The following is a 27,513-nucleotide window of genomic DNA, read 5'->3' on the forward strand; positions in this document are numbered from 1 at the left end:
TCCATGACCTGCACCTATCTACTCACCCTCCTTTTTTTTGTCAGTTCTGAGGCCTAAACTCAGGGCATGAGCCCTGACCCTGTAGTCTTCACCTCAAAGCTAGCGCTCTACCACTTGAGCCACAGCGCCACATCCAGCTTTTTCTGAGTAGTTTATGGAACATAAGACTCTCACAGACTTTCCTGCTCAAGGCTGGCTTTAAACTGCTATCCTCAGATCTTAGGCTCTTGAGAAGCTAAGATTACAGGTGTGAACCACCAGGGCTTGGCTTGAAGTGAATTTTAAATAGTCCTAATTTTCCCTTTTCCACTTTGAAACCAATATTTTGGATAACTTTTCTTTCCAAGTCCTCATTTTAAGGCTACTCCCTTTGTTGATTTGCACTTAAGTTAACCGTTTTGAAACCTAGAACCACTGGGCAGCACCCATTTCTCTCCTGGCCATCTGGAATTTAAAGCTGACATTTTTTTTCTGTAGTCTGAGTTAACTCGTAGAAAACCTTTAAACTCTAATAGCATAGTTTTTCTTTACATGTAGGAATCACTGTACCAAGAACCCAGACTTAATAAACCAAGGATCTCAGAACAAGCTTGTTCTTCCCAATTTGTATATAATTGCAGAATAGCATTGAAACCAAAACACATTATACAGATTAACCCTTTTATTTTAATTCTCCTTTTAAAGGTTTTAATTTTTAATACATCCCAAGGGGCAGTTTTTAGGAATAGTAATCACATTGCCTACATTACTGTTACTTTTTAGTGTCTGTCTGAAAGGGAAAGAGAGAAGCATCTATATGAAATTGGCATAAAGTATGAAATATTTCTATTATAGTGCATTACTTTTAACCTGATTTTTTTTTTTTAAGAAGACCACACTTTATTTTTTTTTTTTTTTTTTTTTTTTTTTTTGCTTATGTGGTGCTGAGGAATCGAACCCAGGGCCTCTGGCATGCAAGGCAAGCGCTCTACCACTGAGCCAACTTCCCAGCCCCGACTTTTAACCTGATTTAAATCACAGCCAATGTAGCTACATATCAACTTTACTAATAAGTTCTTTATCTTATAGATTTAAGACATACTCATACCATCAGAGATCTACTTGAACCTTAAGTGGTTAGTCTTACTCATTTCTATATTTTGAAACAAACATTTAAGACAAGTCTTACCTCCTAAATGCTTTTTCAGCTCAAGGAAACTTGTTTTGGTTTTTGGTTTTGTATTTCTTTGTTTTTGTCGGTCATGGGGCCTGAACTCTGGGCCTAAGTGCTGTCCCTGAGCTCTTCAGCTCAAGGCTAGTGCTCTACCACTTGAGCCACAGCCCCACTTCTGGCTTTTGCTGCTTATATGGTAGGGAGGAATTGAACCCAGGATCTCATGCATGCAAGGTGAGCACTCTAGCACTGAACCACCTTCCCAGACCTGTTTTTTTTTACACCATCATGACAGATTTTAAGCACTAAAACACAAGATTATTTTGAATGGTTTCTCATACATTTACACTCATACTTATGTATTAGAGTTTTTTTGATTTTTGCCATTTTTTGGTTTTTTTGTTTGTTTGTTTTGAGTCCGGTTTTGGCCCTGAATTATGGGCCTAGGCCCTGTCCCTCAGCTCTTTAGCTCAAGTTTAGTGATCTACCACTTGAGCCACAGCACCACTTCCGGATTTTTTCTTTTTGCTCATGTGGTGCTGAGGAATCGAACCCAGGGCATCAGGCATGAAAGGCAAGCGCTCTACCACAATGCCACCTTCCCTGCCCCTATGTACAAGAGTTCTAATGCTCAATTAGATTATGAAAATGAAATTTGGCCATGTGCCTGTGGCTCACAGCTGTAATCCTAGCTACTCAGGAGGCTAAGACTGAAGATCCAGGTTCAAATCCAGCCCAGGCAGGAAAGTCCATGAGGCTCTTATCTCCAATTAACAACCAAGAAACTGGAAATGGCACAGTGGATAGCCTTGAGCTGAAGAGCTAAGGGACAATGCTCAGGCCCAAAGTTCAAGCCCTATGACTGAAAAAAAAAAATATATATATATATATATCTATATATAGAGAGAGAGAGATATATATATTGGCAATAGATTCTTTTGGAATTCCAATCGCAAAGTACCATTGTTTTGTCCGATATGTTAAAACTGTATGGTCAGTGTTAGACAGACAACACAAAGCCAACTATGAGACAAAATACAAACACAATAAACAACATTTTTCACAGCTATTTGAGAACTAGATGACAAAGAACAGAAAATGTTTAGACAACTTTGTTAGCAAGGCATATTAGTATACAAATGGATCGTTGAACATGTCCGAGACTTCTAGTCTTCAGGGTCTATAAAGAAAATTGGGCAAAAAGAGAGAACTCTTCCCAAATCAATTTATAGATGTAAGAGAAGTTTATAGAAGGTTCTGGCAACCTCCATCCTATCCCAAGAGGGTTATTTAACTTGTACAAGGCTCTGAATTTGCTAGGAGTTCTTACCTTTTGAACAATTCCTTTTTATGTATCCCATTTTTTTCACATCTAAAAATTTTTAAGACATTTTATGGTGGGTCCCATTATGGCTGCAGCAGAGGAGCCAATGTCATTACAGACTTCAATATGATTTGTAACATCGCCGTTTGCAGACTCGATGGAGTGTAAACCTTTGGACACTAAATTAGCATCCTTAAATGGTATATATTTGGAGAAGTTAGTCTCTTAACTCAGTTTGCAGTTACACTTTTATGAATATAATCTTTAACTGGGCTCTGAAATCAACCAAATGTTCCAGGCCTCCTTGCCTGCTATGTACAGAGTTGATAGCTGTTTATCCTGGCTGTGTTACCTATTCCCTGTTCTGATACCTGATCAATCACTTCATTTTTGCCCAGTACCTACCTGTAGGACCACTCTCAGACAACACCCCTGTCTGGTAAACTGGTCCTCCTCAATTACTATGGGAGGGTAGTCATGTTTTTTTTTTTTTTTTTGATCAGTCAAGGGGCTTGAACTGTGGTCAGTGGCACTATCCCTTAGATCTTCAGCTCAAGGCTAGTGCGCTACCACTTGAGCCACAGCGCCACTTCTGGCTTTTTCTGCTTATGTGGTCCTGAGGAATTAAACCCAGGGCCTCATGCATGCAAGGAAAGCACCCTACCACGGAGCCACCTTCCCAGCCCCAAGAATGTCTATGGTGCTTTTTTTGTTTGTATATTTGTTGTTCTTTTTGTCAATCATGGGGACGTGTTTATTTTTCAAAGCCTGGAGATGAGCTTCGTCACTCACCACATTTCAAATTGTAGCTATTGACTGGGCTTGTGGCAGGCTTTGTTCACGTTTCTCCAGTCAGGCGTAGAAGAGAGATCGCCTCTCAGGGGACCCCATCACATCTGAGAGGGTGCGATGATATCACAGCCTAGGTTTCACGGGGTCACAGCCCAGGCCCTGGGTAGATATGTGGGTGGTCACCTCCCCCATAATGCCCTGCCAGACATTCATGACCTGTGGGTTCCAGACTGCTGGGTCTGATGCCAAAAAGTCAGTAAAAAATATAAGTATGGGAATGTATCAAGCGCTATGTTATTCAAGTGTTTGCTGGTCCTGAGACTTGAACTCAGGGCCTGGGCACTGTCCCTCAGTTTTTCGCTCAAGGCTCACACTCTACCACCCGAGCCAGAGCTCCACTTCCAGTGCTCTGCCTTGGAACCTCCAGGCCTGCAGCCCCCATTCCCTCCTCCTGCTATCTACAACATAGGGACCATATAGTAGCTCCGTTATTGAAGACCTGTGGCTAACACGGTAGAGTGCCAGGAAATTAAACCCAAGTATCCACAGAGAAATGGCTGCATCATCCAAACCAGGTTAAGAGATCAAAATGAAATATTGCTCAGCATTGAAAATGCAGACAACTCAGACCCATGGGAAGCACATAACACAAGAGTGGCATTAACAAAATCCTGAGCATTACCTTACTCATGTAACTGTAACCTCTCTGTCCAGTATCTTTACAATAAAATGAGAGCCAAAAAAAAATTAGCGCTGGGAAGTTGGCTCAGTGGTAGAGTGCTTGCCTCATAAGCGTGAGGCCCTGGATTCAATTCCTTGCCATCACATAAACAGAAAAAACTGGCAATGGTGCTATGACTCCAGCGGTAGAGTGGTAGCCTTGAGCAAAAGAAGCTCAGGAATAGCACCTTGACCCAGAGTTCAAGCCCAGGACTGGAAGAGAAAAAAAAAAAAGCCAGGCACCAGGCACCAGTGGCACATACCTGTAATCCCAGCTAATCCGGAAGTAAGGATCAAAGTTGGAAGCCAGCCCAGGCAGAAAAGGCCAAGAGACTCTTATCTCCAACAAGACAAGAAGTGGAGCTGTGGCTAAAATGGTAGAGCACTAATCTTAAGCACAAAAACACAGGGACAGTGCTCAGGTCCTGAGTTCAATCCCAAAGAAGGCAAAAAAAAGACTTTACCCTCCAGAGAGAACATACCACTTCCCAGGTACAACCTACACAAGGCACAACCCCAGAGAGTTCTCAGTGCAATGCTACCTAGATTTCATCACTCCTGAACATCATAGACATCGGTTCCTGGGGGTTGGGAAGGTGGCGCAGTGGTACAGCATTTGCCTCACATTCATGAGGCCCTGGGTTCGCTTCCTTAGCACCACATAAACAGAAAAGGCAGGAAGTGGTGCTGTGGATCAAGTGGTAGAGCGCTTGCCTTGAGCTAAAGAACTGAGAGACCCAGGGTTAGTTCAAGCCCCATGACCAACTACTAAAGAAAGAAAAGAAGGAAGGAAAGACGGAAGGAAGGAAGGAAGGAAGAAAGAAAAGGAGAAAAATCAGTTTCTGTGGTGTGTATACACACACACACACACACACACACACACACACACACTCACACCATCCCCATAAAGTTACAGAAGTATTTGTTGTTTGTCAAATCTGCAAAGTCAGGATAAAGAAAAGAAGTCTGAGAAACTGTCCCTGCGTCCAGGGGCCTGAAGAATTGTGGAGACCCATGACCTGGGGGATCAATGCTGCCATACTGGAGTGGAGAGAAATCTTAGGGGAAACAGAGGAAATTGGAAAGACAATGCATTGAGGAATCTTGGTAAAGATCTTGGAGTGATATTAGTAGATTGAACTTGGGGTGTTGATCCAGAAGTCCAGCCCTTCCCTCTCTATGATTTTTTTCTAATATCTACAACTCTTCCCAAAATATAGGATTAGTGCATTAAAAAATATTAGTTAATCTTATGCCCTAGCCTATTTCCTCTTGTAATTCTAGTTTTCTGCCATGAACTGAAGATCAGATGAGCACAGTTCACCCTTTACATGATATCACAGATGCCCAATAAAAATCCGTGGGGAAAATCACCGGGTTTTTTTTTATCATCAATTAATCTTAGTTAATGATTGTCTTCACCATCCAGACTCAGCCACCACTTCCACAGTGGCAGTGCCAGTGGCCTGGGACCAAGAGCCAGGCACCCAGAGCTCTGCCATGGCTCAGGACTACGTGTGGTTCCAGGGCATTCCTTTCCCTGTTTTGGATATCTGCCCTGAACATATAAAAGCAGTCCAGGACGAGCTGGTGCTGAAGGATGAAGACATCATCACGGTGACCTATCCCAAATCAGGTGAGCAGAGGGAGCTGTGCCCTGGCAGAAAGGCAAGAGCTGTGGTCTCACTCCCAACTGTGTTCCACGTAGGAATGGTGTAGTAGTTCATTATTGAAGACCTGTGGCCCTGTGGTTTTGTGCCAGTCTTGAGCGCAACAGCTCATGGATAGCGCCCAGGCCCTGTTCAAGCTCCAGGGTTGGCAGCAGATTTTTTTAAATAGGTGTTTTTGACGTGCTCCATAGTTCATAAAATGAAAAGGATGATTTTCAGGATAACTGGAGAAAAGGCATGATCTCAAATAGAAGAATCATGATGGGCCATAGGTAGGACCTGGAAAACTTGAGGTAAACACAAGGCACGGGCAGGCCAGGGAGCCTGTGTGAAGGGGCCCGGGGACTGGGGAGGGAGCACTGAGGGCACACTGCAAGGGAAATGTGCTGAAAACCACAGCCAGTGGGGCATTGCAGGATTTCAGCAACAGCTGACAGCTGCATTGAACCCAAATATCCACAGAGAAATGGCTGCACAATCCCAAACAAGTTGAGAGATCAAAGTGGAATATTATACACTGTTGAAAATGCAGACAGCTCAGGAAAGGATCCATCACTTCCTTCCCAGGGGACCATGCGGAGGCAGGCAGGCACAGGAGAAAGATGGTTACAAGGTTTATTAAAGGAGCCATATCTCCCTCAGAGAGAGAGCTCATGACCACCTCCACTATCTAGCAGCAGCAGGGGCTGGGGGTAGGAAGTGAGGTAGGTGGGAGCTCAGGTGGGTCTGGGTGGAGACAGAGAGGGGTCAGCTGTATGGCAAGATCTCCAGAGCAGCGAGCAGCTCAGAAATGGGTGGAGCTGAGGACCAAAGGTGAGCATAATGCTTCCTACTTAGACCCATGCTCTACTATTATCAGGACATTTTGCCAATTGAAACCACATGAGTCCAGGCCATAGTTCAAAACACAAACAAACAAACTGTGTACTATTGCACTCACATACAAGGCCCAGAACTGCCAAAGTCCTGGTGTGATAATAGAATGATGGGGGTCAGGGCAGGTGGCAAGAATATCAATATTCAGTTGTCATGGACAGTGTAGACTTATTAGATGACAAAATACCGGCACTGAGTGAGCTATGATTAAAATACACTAAACACTACTTATCCATATCAGATTGCATACCTGAGAAAGTTTATATCGGTAAGGTCTATGTTACATATGCTTTACCATTATATATCTGTGTGTGTGCATGTATGTATATGTGTGTGTGTGTGTGTGTATATATATATATATATATATATATATATATAATATTGTGTATTCAGACAGAAATGAGTGATCTCTGCTTTTCTTTCTGCTCCAGGAACCCATTGGTTGATTGAGGTTCTCTCTCTGATTCACACCAAGGGGGATCCCAACTGGATTTGATCTGTACCGACACATGTTCGTTCCCAATGGATCGAGACTGAAACTGGATATAAATTCAAAGTGGAGAGGAAGGAGGGTCCCCCCCTCATCTCCTCTCACCTCCCCATCCAACTCTTCCCCAAGTCTTTCTTCACTTCCAAGGCCAGGTCAGTGCTCAGTGCCCAATAACTGTTCCATCAAGGCCTTTTCCTCTTAAAAATGCACATAGCCAGCAGGTCTGGCATTCTCCCTCTGTAGTTCATGGAGGATCCCAGACTCTCCTTCATGAGGTGAGGGTCCTCAGACTAAACAGAATCCAAGATGTGGACCATGGCTGTGTAATCCCTGACAGGTTAACAGGATGACTAACTGAAAGACTAAACAAACTGTGCTTTAAGTGGATACCCAGGCCTTGTATGGTCATCCCAGCTAAATAGGAGGCTGAGATGAGGATCAAGATCAGAAGTCAGTCCAGGTAGGCAAGGCCAGCTGATTCTTATATCTGATGAGCTATCAAAAATAAAGCCAGAGGTGGAGCAGCACCTCAAGTGGTAAAGCACCAACCTAAGAACAAAAACACAGGGACAGCACATAAGCCCTGACTAAAAAAAAAAAAAGAAAAGAAAAAGAAAACTGGGCTTGTGTGGTTTCAGTGTCATGTGACCTGGTATCAGTGGCCTGACTCTGAAGGCTGTGCAGTGAATAAACACCTGTTGCTCATAGCCAGATCAGACCAGGAGCCTTTGTCCCGCTTCCCCAGCCCAGTCCACACCACACACGATGCACACTATTCCCTGGCACCATGCTACCTAGACTTGCTCCTGAACACCATAGAAATGGGCGCCTGTGCTGTGACATCTCTGTTTTAATCATTTCAGCTCCCTCCTGCAAAGGATTTCTGTTGTTTTGTTTTTGTACCACTCCTGGGACTTGAACTCACAGCTGTCCCTGAGCTTTTGTACTCAAAGCTGTTATTCTGAGAGGAAGAGGGAAGATGGCGGAGGAGAAGCTGGAATCTGAACAAGCTCTCGCATAGAAAGCATTTTAGAGTTCCAGTGAACAGCCCTAAGCCAGAGAACCACACCAAGTGTGCCATCACAGGACAGAGGTTTAGGCAAGAGAGGGGAAATCAAGGCAAAAAGACACATCTGAGCGCTTGCCAGCAGCCACCGCGGTGGTGGCAGCGGTCGCGGCAGCAACTGCAGGGCACCATAACTGAGCCACAGAGTCCGGGACGAAGGAGCCAGACGCGGCTGGCGAGCGGATTCTATTCAACACCAGCAAGAACGGACAAGGAGCAAACATCTTCATCCTGCAGTTTGGGGACCAGAGACGACCCAGGAACCAAGACTCGGCGTGAGTAGAAGCCCGACTTCCTCACTCCTTCTCAGGGAGTAGAGGAGGGAAGGCCACCCCTCCCCCCCCAGCACCGGTGATCTCCATCTTGGATACCGACAAAGCTCGGCGGAGCTGCGAGCTCCAGCTCAGGCCTTGGAATAAAACGAGTCATTTAGCAGATCACAAGAACTTAACGGCAGAGTGACCTGCCAGACTCAGCTCCATCCAGGGAAAAGTCACCCAGCTCGGGCGCCAGCCATAGGAGTGGCTTTCTGCACTGGGTAACCAGAGCCAGAGGCTGCCCCTTCCTCTAGTAGCCTCCACAATCAATTGAAAAACAGAAACTCTGAGAATGGCTCCAGGCTGGGCTCTGTGAGGTTTTCACAAAATAGCCCCAGGGAAAAGCTACTGTTTGTTGAAAGGCCTCAACTCTACCCAGAACCTAGCCTCATCACTGCATTCCCCTCTTGTGATTCTCAAACCAGATCACCCTCCCATTAAACTAACCTGGGAAGGGGATCTCAAAATCTTGGGTAAAGCAGAGCATTTTTCTGCCTGTTCGAACAATCTGACTTAAGAAACCAATCAAGCCACAGGACCTCAAGCAGACCAGAGACTCCAACAAGAGGCTGGCTACAGACACAAGGGAGATACAGGATTTTTCCCACCCCTCCCAAAAAAATCAAAGAACTTTTTTTTTTTCTTCTTTTTTTTTTTTTTTTTGGTACCTTATATATATAAAAAAAAATTTTTTCCTTTTCTAAAACTTTTATTAATCTTTAATTTTTGCCTCTTTTGAAAAAATAATTGTTTTCCAGTAACTTTTTTTCTCCTCTTATAATTTTTATTTTAGGAATACGTGAATGTGCGTTTTCCTTTCTTTTCTTGTCTTCTTTCTCTTTTTCTTTCTTTCTTAATTATCTTTTTGTTTTTTGTCTAGCTCTACTGAACTTCTGATCTTTTCTTCTCCCTTTCCTAACCTTTCCACCTTTTCCTCTCTTTTGTTCTTCTTTATGTGACTTAACTCTTGTCCTGCACATCCTCAGATAAACCCGTAGTTAACTAGTAGACCCTATCCCCCATTGTGTACACACTTAATCCACAAATTTATTACTCAATTCAAAACCTTTGAGACTTAAATTCCTTAATAGCAGTACTACCTCTTTATACCTATATAATATTTTAAGCAGTTTTTAAGTTTTTCACATCTCCTCTATGTCCCTCACCTTCTCTCAATATATTCACATTCCTCTCTAAATAGATGGTCTTTTAATCTCTATAATAACATTAATTTTTACGTTTCTATTTTTTTTCTGGTCTCTTTTCACTCCCCTTTCCCTTTCTTCTTTTTCTCTCTCTCCCTACTTGCATCCTACCCAACCTATTTCCTGCATTTTGATTAGGACATAGTTAACTCTCCCTGTGCCTCCCCACACTAATCTATCCCTATTTTTTACCCACATCTCTCCCTAACCCTAATAATTTCTGGTTTTCCAAATTCTTCTCTGCGGTTCGAAGTCCTTTAACATATAGTTGTTTGATGTCGAATAGATGTAACTGTTGAACTAGATTGTATCTGTAGACTATTGACTATACAAATGCAAACTTTGGTTGATGGTTGCCTTAACATAGTGTTCTAGCACAAAACTGGTGCTATCTTCATCTCAAATGGGCAGAGTAAGCCGGAAAAACACAAGAAAAATGGCAAATTCGGGTATCTCAATTCCCAATCTTGATAATCAGGGGTTAGAACAGATAATGAATAATCCAGAGGAGAGTTCCCAAATAGCTCTACAAACACTGCTGGCAAACATGATAAATGAGAAGTTTGACAACTTACAAAGGACTCTGTATGAGCGTGATAGGGAGAGAGAGGAGGCATCCCAGAAGTTTATACAGGAATATCATAAGCGTGAGGAAGCTACTCAAAAACTGATACAGGATTTGCATGAACAACTTGAGATTACTCAAAGAGAAAGGGAGGAATAGCGTGAGCAGGCTGAGAACACTCAAAGAGAACTGCAGGAATCCCACGAACGGGAGGAAAGAGAACTGCAGGAACCCACGAACGGGAGGAAGCTAATCAAAGAGTAATTCAGGAATTGAGAGACCAGGTAGAGAACACACAAAGATCACTAAAGGCATTCATGGAATCCATTAACAAAGAGCTGAAGGAAGTAAGGGAGAACACAAAGGGAATGCTGAATGGAACCCAGCAGAAGGAATGGGAGTCCAAAGAAACCATAACCAATCAACTATGTGATTTCAGAACAAATACTGAACACCAAATTAAGGAATTAAAGAAATTCATACAAGACCTAAAACAGAGCTTCAACAAAGAACTTGAAGCCATCAAAGCTGACCAATTAGAAGGAAAAGAGATAAAAAACAAAGTAGAGAGTCTTGACAGCAGGTTAGACCATGCAGAAGATCGAATCTCAGGGATTGAAGACAGCCTAGATATTATAGAGAAAGAACATACAACCATCCAAGACAAGTCCAAGAAATATGATAGATCTATCCAACACCTGGAAGACACCATCAGAAGGACTAATCTAAGGATAATGGGTGTAGAGGAACACCTAGAAACAGAAGTTAATGGCCTAGGAAATTTGTTTAACAGGATCCTAGCAGAGAACTTCCCAAACATGCAAATAGATAGGCCTATTCAGATACAAGAAGCCTTTAGAACCCCAAATAGACCAGACCAGAATAGGACATCCCACCGTCACATTATAATCCACACAGGATCAACTCAGACCAAGGAAAAGATCCGTAAAGCTGTCAAGGAGAAAAGGTTAATCACCTATAAAGGGAAACCAATTAGAATCACCTCAGATTTCTCAGCAGAGACAATCAAAGCAAGAAGAGCCTGGAATGATGTATGCCATGCCCTAAAAACAAACAACTATCAACCAAGAATACTGTACCCAGCTAAACTCTCCTTCATAACTGAAGGCCAAATAAAAACCTTCCATAGCAAAGAAAAATTGAAACAATACATCTCCACCAAACCAGCCCTACAAAAGATTCTTAAAGATGTCCTACACATAGAAAACCAACAAGACCGCAATAAAGGCCAAGAAACTGCACCCAAACTGAGAATCCAAGAACCATAGGAAGAACCCAGTTTTCACAGCCCCCAAGAAGGTGGATAACATGGCAGGAATTCCCAAATACCTCTCAGTCCTATCTCTTAACGTTAACGGACTGAACTCTCCAATTAAGCGACATAGACTGTCTAGTTGGATTAAAAAACAAGACCCTTCTATCTGCTGCCTGCAGGAGTCACATCTTGCCCGTAAAAACAAACACATTTTCAATGTTAAAGGCTGGAACAAAATCTACCAAGCAAACGGCCCCCATAAACAGGCGGGAGTTGCAATCCTAATATCAGATAAAATAGACTTCAAATTAAAATTCGTGAAAAGAGATAAAGAAGGTCGCTACATACTAATTAAAGGATCTCTCCTTCAGGAGGATATTACAATTCTAAATATCTATTCGCCAAACAATGGAGCACCCAAATTTATCAAAGAAACACTACTTTCCCTCAAATCCCATATAGATCCAAAGGCTTTAATTGTTGGGGATTTTAACACACCACTCTCCCCACTAGATAGATCAACTCGGCAAAAACTCAACAGAGAAACCACAGATCTAAACAGCTGCATAGATCAACTAGACTTAACAGACATCTACCAAACATTTCACCCAGCAGCATCAGAATACACGTTTTTCTCAGCAGCACATGGAACATTTTCTAAAATAGACCACATTTTAGGCCACAAAGCAAACTTGTCTAAATTCAGAAACATTGAAGTTATACCTTGCATTCTCTCTGACCACAAGGGAATAAAATTAGAACTCAACACCAAAAGCCACCAAAGAAAGTCCGATATCACATGGAGACTGAACAACACACTACTGAATCATGAGTGGGTCATGGAAGAGATTAGAAAGGAAATTCAAATGTTCATGCTATTCAACGAAAATGAACACACAAATTACCAGCTCCTCTGGGACACAGCAAAGGCAGTACTCAGAGGCAAGTTTATAGCTCTGAGCTCCTACATCAACAAATTGGAGAGATCTGAAACCAACAATTTAATGACACATCTAAACCTCCTTGAAAAAGAGCAGCAAGATAAACCCCAATCCAGTAGACGGAAAGAAATAATCAAAATTAAATCAGAATTAAATGAATTAGAATCCAAAAAAACTATAGAAAGAATCAACAAAACAAAGAGTTGGTTCTTCGAAAAACTTAACAAAATTGACAGACCCTTAGCAAATCTTATCAGAAAAAGAAGAGAACACACCCAAATTAATAAACTCAGAGATGAGAATGGAAACATCACCACGGAAACAACCAAGATTCAGAACATTATAAGGGAATACTCCTCAAAACTTTATGCTAATAAGTTTGAGAACTTGACAGAAATGGACCTCTTCCTAGCAAATATTGACATGCCAAAACTAAACCAAGATGAGTTAAACTATCTTAACAGGCCCATATCAAGCATTGAAATAGAAACAGCAATAAGAGACCTCCCAGCTAAGAAAAGTCCAGGACCAGATGGCTTTATAGCGGAATTTTACAAGGCCTTCAAAGCACAGCTCATACCAATTCTCCTCCAACTCTTCAATGAAATTGAAAGAGAAAGTTCACTACCGAACACATTCTATGAAGCCATCATAACCCTCATCCCAAAACCAGGCAGGGACTCATCAAAGAAAGAGAACTATAGACCCATTTCGTTGATGAAAGTTGATGCAAAACTTCTCAACAAAATTTTGGCCAATCGACTTCAACAATTCATCCAAAAAAATCATACACCACGATCAAACAGGATTCATTTCAGGGATGCAAAGCTGGTTCAATATACGCAAATCAATTAATATTATTCATCACATCAACAGGAGCAAGAATAAGAACCACATGGTTATCTCAATAGACACAGAAAAAGCATTCGACAAGATCCAACACCCCTTTATGATGAAGGTTTTGGAAAAATTAGGAATCCATGGAACAGTCCTCAATACAATAAAGGCTGTATATGACAAACCTACAGCCAGCATCATACTCAATGGTGAAAAACTAAAGCCATTTCCTCTTAACTCAGGAACAAGACAAGGATGCCCACTCTCTCCACTTCTCTTCAATCTAGTATTAGAATGCCTAGCTACAGCAATAAGACAAGATGCAGACATAAAGGGGATCCAAATAGGGAAAGAAGAAATAAAACTCTCCCTCTTTGCAGATGACATGATCTTGTATTTAAAGAATCCCATAGACTCCACTCCCAAATTACTCAAGCTGATTCAAAACTTTGGCAAAGTAGCAGGGTATAAAATTAACCCCCAAAAATCAATGGCTTTTCTGTATGCCAAAGTGTGGCTGAAATTAGGAAAGCAACTCCATTTATAATAGCCCCACAAAAAATAAAATACCTAGGAATTAACTTAACTAAAGAAGTGAAGGACCTCTATGATGAAAACTTTAAAATCTTGAAAAAGGAAATCAACACAGAACTTAAAAAATGGCAAAACCTCCCATGCTCCTGGATTGGAAAGATTAACATCGTGAAAATGTCAATACTTCCCAAGGCTATCTACAAATTCAACGCAATACCTATCAAAATTCCACCCTCATTCTTCAAGGAAATAGAAGAGGCAATCCAAAAATTCATATGGAACAATAAAAGACCCCGAATAGCAAAAACGCTCCTCAACGGAAAGAACACGGCTGGAGGAATATCAATACCAAATTTCAAACTCTACTATAAAGCCATAGTAATCAAAACAGCTTGGTATTGGCATAAGAACAGACCTCAGGACCAATGGAATAGAATTGAAAACCCACAAATGAACCTACAGACCTATAGCCATCTAATCTTCGATAAGGGAGCTAAAACAATAGAATGGAAGACAGACAGCATCTTCAGTAAATGGTGCTGGCAAAACTGGTTAACTACATGTAGAAAACTAAAGTTAGATCCTTATATATCACCCTGCACCAGAATCAACTCCAAATGGATCAAAGACCTTGAACTCAAAGCAGACACTCTGTAAACATTACAGGATGGAATAGGAGAAACCCTGGGTCTCCTTGGCTCAGGCGGAAATTTTCTGAATAGAGACCCGGAAACACAACAAATCAAAGAAAGGCTGGACAAATGGGATTGTATAAGGTTGCAGAGCTTCTGCAGGGCAAATGACATAGCTAGCAAGATCAATAGAAAGCCCACGGATTGGGAGAAGATGTTTACTAGCCATACAACGGACAAGGGTCTCATATCTAAAATATACTTGGAACTCAAAAAATTAAACCACCCAACAACAAATCCTCAAAGAAACAACTGCCCAATAAGTAAGTGGGCGAAAGACTTAAAGAGAAGCTTCTCTGAAGAAGAAAGAAGGATGGCCAATAGACACATGAAGAACTGTTCAACATCCCTAGCCATAAAAGAAATGCAAATCAAAACAACATTGAGATATCACCTCACTCCAGTTAGAACGGCAAAAATCAAGAACTCTAACAACAACAGATGCTGGAGGGGATGTGGACAGAAAGGAACCTTACTTCATTGTTGGTGGGAATGTAAACTTGTTCAACCACTTTGGAAAGCAGTATGGAGGTTCCTCAAAAGACTCCACATAGAGCTCCCCAAGGACCCAGCAACCCCACTTTTGGGCATTTACCCAAATGATCACAAACAAGGCCACGCTAAAGCTACCAGCACAACTATGTTTATTGCAGCATTATTTACCATAGCTAAGACATGGAACCAACCCAGATGCCCCTCAGTAGATGAATGGATCAAGAAGATGTGGTATATATACACAATGGAATTCTATACCTCCATCAGAAAGAATGACATTTCCCCATTTGTTAGGAAATGGAAAGGCTTGGAAAAAATTATATTAAGTGAAGTAAGCCAGGCCCAAAGAATCATAGGTCCCATGGTTTCCCTTATTTGCAATATCTAGTATAGGTATGAGTCAAGCGGAAAAAGTCAGATAATGTGATGTTAGGAAAACGAAACCTCAAATATGTATCTTAATGTTTTTGTTTCTTTCATGCATGTATTTCTAACGCATTTATAAGATTATTTCTTTGTTGCTTTGTATGTCCCTCCCCCACAGTGTAACCCCCGCTTTCACTATATTTGATGTCAGTATAACATGTGGAGGAGATGGGGACAAACAAGTCGTTTAAGGATTCAGGTGGACCTGTTGCAACAATGAGAAGTACAAAATGTCATGTCAAAACCAGCTTTACAATGTCGGTGGGGGGAGGGGGGGTGGTGGGGTATGATTGGGTGGGAGGGAGGGGGGATGCTGGGAAGGGAGGTGAAGGGTAAACAAAGGAGGAGGCTGCAATGCTTGGTAAGAAACGTATGCATTATCCTGCCCATGTAATTGTAACCCCTCTGTACAGTATGTTCTCAAATAAAATAAAATTAAATTAAAAAAAAAAAAAAAAGAATCCCATAGACTCCACTCCCAAATTACTCAAGCTGATTCAAAACTTTGGCAAAGTAGCAGGGTATAAAATTAACCCCCAAAAATCAATGGCTTTTCTGTATGCCAACAATGAGAAAAGTGTGGCTGAAATTAGGAAAGCAACTCCATTTATAATAGCCCCACAAAAAATAAAATACCTAGGAATTAACTTAACTAAAGAAGTGAAGGACCTCTATGATGAAAACTTTAAAATCTTGAAAAAGGAAATCAACACAGAACTTAAAAAATGGCAAAACCTCCCATGCTCCTGGATTGGAAAGATTAACATCGTGAAAATGTCAATACTTCCCAAGGCTATCTACAAATTCAACGCAATACCTATCAAAATTCCACCCTCATTCTTCAAGGAAATAGAAGAGGCAATCCAAAAATTCATATGGAACAATAAAAGACCCCGAATAGCCTCAACGGAAAGAACACTGCTGGAGGAATATCAATACCAGATTTCAAACTCTACTATAAAGCCATAGTAATCAAAACAGCTTGGTATTGGCATAAGAACAGACCTCAGGACCAATGGAATAGAATTGAAAACCCAGAAATGAACCTACAGACCTATAGCCATCTAATCTTCGATAAGGGAGCTAAAACAATAGAATGGAACAAAGACAACCTCTTCAGTAAATGGTGCTGGCAAAATTGGTTAACTACATGTCGAAAACTAAAGCTAGATCCTTATATATCACCCTGCACCAGAATCAACTCTAAATGGATCAAAGACCTTGAACTCAAAGCAGACACTCTGAAAACATTACAGGATGGAATAGGCGAAACCCTAGGTCTCCTTGGCTCAGGCCGAAATTTTCTGAATAGAGACCCGGAAACACAACAAATCGAAGAAAGGTTGGACAAATGGGATTGCATAAAGTTGCAGAGCTTCTGCAGGGCAAAAGACATAGCTAGCAAGATCAATAGAAAGCCCACGGATTGGGAGAAGATCTTTACTAGCCATACAACGGACAAGGGTCTCATATCTAAAATATACTTGGAACTCAAAAAATTAACCCCCCCAACAACAAATCCTCAAAGAAACAACTGCCCAATAAATAAGTGGGCGAAAGACTTAAAGAGAAACTTCTCTGAAGAAGAAAGAAGGATGGCCAATAGACACATGAAGAAATGTTCAACATCCCTAGCCGTAAAAGAAATGCAAATCAAAACAACATTGAGATATCACCTCACTCCAGTTAGAACGGCAAAAATCAAGAACTCTAACAGCAACAGATGCTGGAGGGGATGTGGACAGAAAGGAACCTTACTTCTTTGTTGGTGGGAATGTAAACTTGTTCAACCACTTTGGAAAGCAGTATGGAGGTTCCTCAAAAGACTTCACATAGAACTCCCCTATGACCCAGCAATCCCACTTTTGAGCATTTACCCAAATGTTTACAAACAAGACCACACTAAAGCTACCAGCACAACTATGTTTATTGCAGCATTATTTACCATATCTAAGATATGGAACCAACCCAGATGCCCCTCAGTAGATGAATGGATCAAGAAAATGTGGTATATATACACAATGGAATTCTATGCCTCCATCAGAAAGAATGACATTTCCCCATTTGTTAGGAAATGGAAAGGCTTGGGAAAAATTATATTAAGTGAAGTAAGCCAGGCCCAAAGAAACATAGGTCCCATGGTTTCCCTTATTTGCAATATCTAGTATATGTCTGAGTCAAGCAGAAAAGGTCAGATAATGTGATGTTAGGAAAACGAACCCTTAAATATGTATTTTAATGTTTTTTTTCTTTCATGCACGTGTTTCTAACGCATTTATAAGATTATTTCTTTGTTGCTTTGTATGTCCCTCCCCCACAGTGCAACCCCGGCTTTCACTATATTTGATGTCAGTATAACTAGTGGAGGACATGGGGACAAACAAGTCGTTTAAGGATTCAGGTGGACCTGTTGCAACAATGAGAAGTACAAAATGTCATGTCAAAAACGAGCTTTACAATGTCGGTGTGGGGGGGGGGGTATGATTGGGTGGGGGGGAGGCGGGAGGCTGGGAAGGGAGGTGAAGGATAAACAAAGGAGGAGGCTGCAATGCTTGGTAAGAAATGTACGCATTATTCTGCCCATGTAATTGTAACTCCTCTGTACAGTATGTTCGCAAATAAAATAAAATTAAATTAAAAAAAAATAAAAACCAAAAAAAAAAAAAAAGCTATTATTCTACCAGTTTGTGCCATAGCTCCCCTTGAGGTTTTCAAGTAGTTAATTGAAGATGGGTGTCTCATGAGCTGTTCTACCTGGGCTAGCTTCAAACTATGATCCAAAGATCTGAGCTGCCTGAGTAGCTGTGGTTACAGGTGAGAGCCAACCATGTCCAGATGTTTCAATGATGTTTACAGAACAATCATAAAACTACAGCCAGCAAAGACTAAAGAGCGTCTGATCTCCAGTGCTTTCTAGATAAATATCCCAGATATGTTTAGGAAATCCATTGTCCCACCATTGTTTTATTCCTGGCAAAGTGATTGGATTGTAGGAACTCTGAAAAGTATTTCACAAACTAATGCACAACCAAAAGATCAACAGATATTTCAATGTTGGAGCAAAAAATGGCTAGAATTTCTCTGAACACCAAGAGTGCAAGAAATGATGGGAAAATTGTTTAATTCTCTCCTTTCTCCCTTGAAGGTGATCTATGTCATCAGGAATCCTAACGATGTCCTTGCATCTGGTTTTTATTTCTGGCATTTTACAAATCTGGCTAAGAAACCAGAGTCATTGGAACAATTTTTTGAATGGTTCTTGCAAGGACATGGTGAGTAGACTGTGAAGGGAATGGAGAAGGATTTAAACTCTTTAAGTGTCCCCTCCCTCCAAGGTCTCCTTTAAATCTCACCATCTGTCGGTCCAATGCTTCCTCCTCACAGAACTCACATTGGCTAAAGGCAGCACAAGACTTCTCCCATGATGGAAGGTCCCAAGGGGTTTTGAGCCCCTGGAGCTTCCGTAGCCATGGAGGACCCGCCCCCTCCTGTGTGCTCTACTCCCAGATGTTGGCTCACAGCTTCTCACTGGCTTCCCACACAGCCCAACTCTACCTTCCCTACGTATTTTTACGTTTTAAATTTGTTTGGCTGTCCATGTCAGAGTTTCTCACTTGAAGTTGGGGTCGCTCTGTTTCTAGTTATGCAAAAGTTCTGGGTCATTCCTCATGCTTGTAATTTGGTCACTCGTCCATGGTTCTGTCAGGGGTCCATGGTCTGAGTTGGGTATGAAGGGTGGGGGACCCCACATCTGTGCTCTGTGTACCTCATCATCTGGTGTCTCAGGCCCTCTGGGTTTAGCTTCACAACCAGTAGAAGTGCTTGGTGAGATGTTTCTCCCCTGATTCAACATCTCTTGCCACTTGGATCTATAGTCAGGGCTGGTGGATCATGCCTATAATCTCAGCTACTCAGGAGCTGAGAGCTGAGGGTCAGAGTTGGAAGCCAACCCAAGCAGAAAGACCGTGAGGCTCTCATACCCACTCAATCATCATGATGCAGGGAGTGAAGGTGTGGCTCACGTGGTAGAGAGGAGTGTAGAAACCGAGGGATAGTGCTCTGGCCCTGATTTCAACAAAGATGTTTCCAGGAAACCAAAGCACACGAAGACCTCTGCAGACTGACCTGCTGGGAGCCATGGGCAGGGATGGGAGGTGCCTCGTGTGTATGTGTCACAGCTCAGACCTTGCACTCAGACTTGTGCTCAGTTGTGCAAGTGATGGATTGGGCCAACTTGGATTGGAAGGCCCTCGGCCTGAGTTCTGTGAGGGCCTGCGGAGCTCTTTGTCCTGATCAGTGGTTTTGGTCTGGCCTTTGGTGACCTGCTTCAGATGGGGCAAAGGTTGTGCTACAGGAAAAAATTGCTTAGAAATCCATGTCCTGGCTCCACAGTGCTTGTGTTTGCTCTCTTTCCCACTACCTCCCTCCCTATCCCTTTCTTCCCCCTCTCTCTCAGCCATGGGGCTTGAACTCTGGGCCTGGGTGTTATCCCTCAGCTCTTTAACTCAAGGCGAGCACTCTACCACTTGAGCCACAGTGCCACTTCTAGATTTTGGTGGTTCATTGGCAATAAGAGTCTCATAGACTTTCTTGCCCTGGCTGGTTTGAACAGTGATCCTCAAATCTCAGTGTCCTAAGTAGCTAGGATGACAGCCGTGAGCCACCAGTACTCAGGTAGTGCTCTCTCTTTGAGGCTATAAAGAGACAGGACTTATTTGTCGGTTACACCCTGGTGAAGGTGACAGGGACCAGAGCAATCAGTGCTGAGACCACCATGAAGATCCGGAATGGTGGAGACTTTTCACGCTGCCCCACTGTTCCCCCTGCAGTGCCTTACGGGTCATGGTTTGATCACGTCCGGGGCTGGATGTCCATGAGGGAAAAGGAGAACGTGCTGATCCTCAGTTATGAGCAGATGAAAAAGGTAACGATTGATTTTAACTGCACCCCACCCAAAATTGCCCTCTTCACCCCTTCTACCATCTCCCCTGTTTCTCCACTATTTTCTTCCCCAGTATCCTCCCCCCAGTCTCCATCCCACCTTCTATGCCAACTTTCTACAACCTGTTGTGTATTATTCCTTCCTGCATTCCTCTAATGCACCTTTTATTTCTTTTTTATTTTTGTTTCAAGATGGAGTCTTGAACTCAGTTTTGCCTTTTGGCTGGTGCTGTACCCACTGAGTCATGCCCCCAACTCCACAGGCCACCCATCCTCTCTCCTGCCAATGCCTTCTGCTGTCTCTCTCTTCTCCTGCTCCCTCCTCCTCACTCCTGCTCTGTTGTCCCCTCTCATAACCCAGCTGTGTTTTTCTCTCCTTAGGACCCGAGGAGCATGGTAGAGAGGATCTGTGGGTTCCTGGGGAAGGCACTGGAACCCGGAGAGCTGGACTTGGTTCTGGAGAACAGTTCCTTCCTGGCAATGAAGGAGAACAAGATGTCCAACCTCTCTTGTATCCCAGAGGAGATTGTTCCTGCTGGTTTCAAAATCACCAGGAAAGGTAAGGAAATGTCCCAGGGAAGGAGGTGCTGGACGCCAGGGAAAGAAATCTGGTCTCCAACCACACACTCCTGGCCAGGGATCAGCCAGGAACAGGCTGGCTGTTCACTTCCAGCTTGTGTTAAAACAAAGTAAACTGGAAGTGGAGCTGGGGCTTAAATGCCAAGCCTTCAGCAAAAGAAGCTCAAGATCAGTGCCCAGGCCCAGACTTTAAGTCCTACAACAGACAAACAAGTAATGTGATAGTATGTGAATCTGAAAAGAAAACAAAGTATAAGTACCAGCTGGGTGTCAATGGCTCAGGCCTGTAATCCTAGCTGCCCAGGAACCTGAGAGCTGAGCATCACAGTTCAAATCCAGATGGTATAGCATAATCCAGGAGATTCCTTCTCTCCAGTTAACCACCAAAAAAACAGAAAAGGGAATTGTGGCTCAAGTAGTAGAGCATGAGGTTTGAACAGAAAATAACTCCCAAATAGCACCAGGCCCTGAGTTCAAACTCCTGTATAGACACACACTTGCACACACATGCACACATGTACACACACTGAACTCTATTATATAAAAACTCTATTCAACTTCCTATTAAATAAAAATGCCATTGTGTGAGTATGAGACCACATGCTGAGCTTCCTGACTCCCACACATCTGGGGAGGATGTGCCCCTCTGGTGGCAGGGGCAGAACTTGAGAGGAGAGCACTGGACATGGAGCGTGGTGGCTGTGGAGTCCATCTCCCAGGGAGATCTGTGGCCTCACCCTCAGGGCAGGCAGAGGGCAGAAGGGACATGAGGGGACAGTGCCTTCCTGCCCTGACCCAGTCTGGTGTCATTGTTTTTTCATGGCCTCAGGTATCACGGGGGACTGGAAGAACCACTTCACCCCAGCCCAGACCCAAGCCTTCGAGGAAACATTCCGGAAGAAGATGGTGGGACTTCCTCCGGAGCTATTCTCGTGGGACTAAGCCCAGTTTTACCTCCTTGAGTGTTGGGATGAAGACGTGTCACCACCTTATGGAGGTGACAGGACTGGGTGGAGATCATAGCATTAGTCTGTCACTCGAATCAGGAGGTCTGACTTTGCCTGTCACATCTTTGGTGCAATCACCAGGACAGGTGGCAGCCACATGCAGGTGAGGAGCACAAAGGGACCTGTGTGTGTTCTTGCTGAAATAAATAGGGCCACGGCACCGAGGGCTGACAAACATGCCTTAGTGCTCTGTTTAGCAAAGACGACCTGGGTGAAAGTCTGCACAGTTCCCTGGGGTGGGGACAGTAGGCTGCGCACAGCAGGAGGCTGCCTGAGGGTTTGCTGGAGATCCTGGGGAAGGGATTTCTTCCCCCGCATTGATCTTGCGTGGAAGCTCTGTCCCAACTTGGGACAACCTGGGATGAGGCCGGAACAGAAACCAGATCCTGGAATTGAGGTTTGGGGCACCAGGAGCCTGAAGCTTTTTGTCAGCTTCCAGTATCCAGAGTCCATTTGACAAGGTATTTATTGAGTAGGGCACAGGGGCTTACATGTACAACGTGAGATCACCATTTCCCTGACATCACAAGCACCAATACGACAATACAATACTAATCACAAGCACCCATCCTGAGATGTCATCTCCATCTGGTGATAAATAACTCCTTCATCTTAAGCAGCAGGTGTAAGCAGCAAATGACTCAGAGTTCACATAGATTTTTGTCTATCCCAAAGATCCCAGAAGGTCTGATGTGGAATTAGCCTACACCCAAGAAAGAAATCTGAAGTCCTATCAATCCAGCAGCGATTGATGTTTCCAGCGAGCTCTCAGGATTCTAAAAGTTCATGTTCAGAGGAGGCCTTCCAGCTCTCACAGCTCAGCTTTTGGGGGCTCTCAAAATCCCCCCTTTTCCTATGATTTCAGAAAGCATAATTCTTATTTCTGTTTGAGCTAGCGTATGCTGCATGCTAGAAGATAAACATTGAAATAGACAGGAGGCTAGCCGGATAATCCATAAAATAGAGGATCTTGGGCCCAGAAAAGCCAAAAAAAAAAAACTGGAAAACTATTTTGGAAGTCCCATTTATCATTGAATTTTAACTTTTTCAGCTCCTGTGTGAGCTGCTCTAGCTGGTTCTGAATCCTTTGAGAATTGCCAGTTATCTTAAAGCAGCTCAGTCCTTCAAACAGTTCACATCCTAAATGGTTTTTCAACAGCAAACAATCTGTGGCGCTTCCAATGTGTCAAATTATTGCTCTTCCCTTTTTCATTTCTTGATTGATTGATTGATTTCTTGATTTATTTCTTGATTTATTTATCTGACACTTGGTTGAAAATACAAGATTGTCTGCTGCACTCTTTCTGGACACCTTCTTCAAGTCTAGAGACAGGCAGAATAAAAGATACAACTACAGCACTCTCCACAGTATTTAACAGCATTAAGTTACCACAATTTTGAGTGAGATCTTGTCTTATGCATCTCTTATTCTGATGGACCAAATTACTAAGACAGACAAGCACCATTCTCCTAACTTAACAGTCATGGATAATTTGTCTTTAGAGCGCCATATGCCTTTCCCCCACGAAAGAAAAACCAGCCAATGCCGACTCTTTTTCCTTCAGGCAAACAGAGTCTTGTCAGTGATGAGCAGTTGCTAAGGTCATTTGCATAGCAGAAGCATGAAACTTCACAGTGAACTATTAATTCAAGGTCCAAATTAATTCATTCTCTCAACTCTCATCTTCTTGACGACTAATTTCATCCTGAGTTATATTTTTACCTCTTTTCAACTGACAGCATGTCCTACTAAACTGTATATTGGAACATTTTGCACAGAAGAGCCTTCTTTGATACAAAAGGAAGTTTCATTCATGGTCTTTTTTATTTTTTTGGTTGGTCGTAGGCTTGAACTTTGGGCCTGGGGGCTGTCCCCGAGCTCTTTACTTCAAAACTAGCGCTCTATGACTTGAGCCACACCACCACTTCCAGTTTTCACCACTTCCTGCCTGGGTTGGCTTTGAACTGCGATCCTCAGATCTCAGCCTCCTGAGTAGCTAGGATGACAGGCATGAACCACTGACACCCGGCCTGACTAAATATTTTAACTCCGTCTTTATATCAGTGGGCAGGTCCGATACCTGCGTTGTTACATATCAAAGTACAATTTAAGTGCAACAGTTTACCCAGCATAGGAACCCCCCAAACAGAGGCTTATACTGAGCAGGAGGCACCAGCAGTCTGAATAAGCACCATCATCATTATAAACAACGATGATGCATTCACTTCCGGTCCCTTGTCCTTTTGGTATCTCTCAGCTTCTATAGAAAGCTCTGCACTGGTCCCCAGGTGGGAAGGGTCGCTGTTTCTCTTTCTCCCCGAGCCTTTAGTTATCCTCATCCTCTTGAAGGTTTTCTCCAGAGGTTCCTGTAGATTAGATGCATTTTCTCTTTATTTCTGGGTTTTCATTTCAGGGTAGGTAGAGAGATGTCCACTGAACCTGTACACCCACAGGAATAAACACCACACCATACTTTGACAGTTCCGGGTCTCTAGATATTACCAATGTCATCCTTTCAGCATATGGGTTGAGGTGAAGAGGCAATTTTTTCAGGTCTTTCCAAAGTTTATCTGCTGCTGAAGTATTAGATGGAGAAAGTAAATTTTCAAAATTAAGGGTATAGAATGTCATTGCTATCTGTTCTTTGTGGCTCTAATGACCTACCTATCTCCTGCCCCACCCCTTTCTTTACTTGGTCAGTCCTGTGGCCTAAACTCAGGGCCTGGGTACTGACCCTGTGCTCTTCAGCTCAAAGCTAGCACTCTACCACTTGAGCCATAGCCCCACATCCAGCTTTTTCTGAGTAGTTTTATGGAACATAAGATTCCCACAGACTTTCTGCCCAAGGATGGCTTTCAACTGCGATCCTCAGATCTCAGCGTTTTGAGTAGCTAGTATTACAGGTGTGACCCAAGAGCACCCGACTTGAAGTGAATGTTAAGTAGTCCTAATTTTCCCTTTTCCACTTTGAAATAAATAATTTGGATAACTTTTCTTTCCAATTCCTCATTTTAAAGGCCACTCCCACTGCTAATTTGCATTTAAGTTCACATTTTGAAACCTAGAAACACTGGGCAGCACCCATTTCTCTCCTGGCCATCTGGAATTTAAAACTGACACTTTTTTTTTCTGTAGTCTGACTTAACTCTTAGAACACCTTTAACCTCAAATAGCATAGTTTTTCTTTACATGTAGGAATCACTGTACCAAGAACCCAGACTTAATAAACTAAGGATCTCAGAACAAGCTTGTTCTTCCCAATTTGTATCTATTTGCAGAATAGCATTAAAACCAAATTATATTATACAGATTAACCCTTTTTTCTTTTCAATTCTCCTTTTAAAGGTTTTAATTTTTAATACATCCCAAGGGGCAGTTTTTAGGAATACTAATCACATTGCCTATATTACTGTTAGTTTTTAGTGTCTGTCTGAAAGGGAAAGAGAGAAGCATCTATATGAAATTGGCATAAAGTATGAAGTATTGGTATTGGGGCTGGGAAGGTCTCTCAGTGGTAGAGTGCTTGCCTTGCATGCATGAGACCCTGGGTTCGATTCCTCAGCACCACATGAGCAGAAAAAGCCAGTAGTGGAGCTGTGGCTCAAGTGGTGAATGCTAGCCTTGAGCTGAAGAGCTGAGGGACAGTGCCCAGGCCCAGAGTTCAGGCCCCACAACTGACAGAAACCAAAAAAAAATGAAATATTGGAATTATAGTGCATTACTTTTAACCTTATTTAAATCACAGCCAATGTGGCTACATGTCAACTTTACTAACAAGTTCTTTATCTTATAGATTTAAGACATATTTGTGGGAGGTAGCAAAGATGGCCCTGACAGGAAGTTGAGTGGGCAGAGCCGGATTTGTTTAGGTTCAGTGTGTCAACAACTCATTCAAGCTTAGGTGCATGTTAAGGTGTGGCCTTTCAGAGATTGGTTGGTTCCATTTCCTGTCCTCCCATGCAGTCTTTTGCTTTAAAAAAGGGATGCTCCCTGTTAATAAACGAGTTCCTGCTTGACTTGATTCCCCGCTGCATCTGATTGTCTCCTGGGCTAAGGGAGGCTGGGGAACTGGCCAGCGGCTGCACTTCACACTTACCTTTCCTCGGAAACCGTCCGTCCAAAGACAGACGAAGACCGAACATCTGGCACCCAGTGTGGGGCTCGAAAGGAAAACATACCGGCTGAGGCTAAGCGGTCTTTCCGGGTAAGTGAAACCGTAAGTATGGGTAATGCTATCTCACAAAAGGAGGAGGAGGAGGCAACATTAGGCCTATAAAGAGTACAAGAGGCCTTGGAAAGTGAGAAGGAAATGGAACAGGTCAAATTCGACCTGGAACGCACTATCTGTGCATGCAGGGGTGGAGGCAGCTCCTCAGGTGCCCCGGACGGTCCTAGGCCCCCTCCCTATTCCCCTGATTGGAAGGGAGGTACGGCACCCTACGAGACCTTCGAGAGGAACTTGCAAGACCCAGACCCCTACCCCATGGAGGGGCCAAGGGCTGGGGAAGTAACCTACTTGGAGACCTCCTCTGGAAAGGAAGGGCCACCCAAGAGCCCAGACTCTCGGCCACAGGATTCGCTTCCCCAAGCGTATCTGGTCAATGTGGCATCAGGGGCTAACAGGCCCTTGGAATGGTATCCATGGAAAGCTAAGGATCTTAAAGAGCTCCGCCAGACGGTGGCGGAGGATAGCCCAAACTCTCCTTGGACCACAGCACATACAGGAGAAAGGACTAAACATTCACAAGCACATTTTCTTCAATGCTTTGCCACCTTGGGTCTACTAGCACAAGTTAAAACCTATAATGGACCCTGTTTTGTTAGTAAAGCAATGTCAGAGTTTTTTGACAAATGGCATATTAATCATACTACAAAAATTCCCTATAATCCTCAAGGCCAAGCAATTATAAAAAAAAATTACCAATGTCTTAAGGAGCAATTAAAACAAAAAGGGGGAGTTAGCCCCCTACATAAGTTAACATTTTCAATTTTTCAAAAGGGGCAACTGACTGGGGACAACTAAACCCTAAGCCCCGAGTAAAAGTCAGGTGGAAAGACCCCCTGACACAACAATGGAGAGGACCTGACCCCCTAGTTACCACGGGCAGGGGATTTGGATGCATTTTTCCCATAGGGAAGACAGCCCCCATTTGGATTCCTGCCAGGAACCTTAAGTTTTTACCCATTTCCTCTATACAGGAGGATGCCTAAGGATAAACTAACCATCCCCAAGGGCAACCAGCCCTTGAGAAGCTCTTGTGTTCTTTAACAATTGCAGATGGTGATACTCCAGCTGATGGCTGTCCTGACCTTCCCAGTCCCAGCAATGGCTACGGAATCCACATCAACCTCAACGGGTGACCTGGGCAGGGATCAGCGCTGGCAATGCAAAAATCATCAATAGCACCACAAGAGAAGCTGTACCTTCGACCTGGTGGCCTGACCTTCATTTTGATCACCACCCTATGTCATTATGTATGGACTGTTTAAAACATATTTTTGTAGGAGCTATCTATTTTAATGTTACCTGCTCTAATTGTTCTTTTACTAATTGCTTGTACAACCACCTTTTGTTATGTGTCCTGTAAATATGTCTAAAACCTATT

The 27,513-nt window shown here is 43.0% G+C and overlaps 1 pseudogene; it reads left to right on the forward strand.

Moving 5' to 3' along the window:
• Window positions 1–5,489: 5,489 nt before the first annotated feature.
• Window positions 5,490–21,841, forward strand: LOC122125774 (annotated as a pseudogene).
• Window positions 21,842–27,513: the final 5,672 nt, after the last annotated feature.

Source organism: Dipodomys spectabilis, unplaced genomic scaffold, assembly GCF_019054845.1.
Source record: "Dipodomys spectabilis isolate Male_0828 unplaced genomic scaffold, ASM1905484v1 ptg000266l, whole genome shotgun sequence".
NCBI lineage: Eukaryota > Metazoa > Chordata > Mammalia > Rodentia > Heteromyidae > Dipodomys > Dipodomys spectabilis.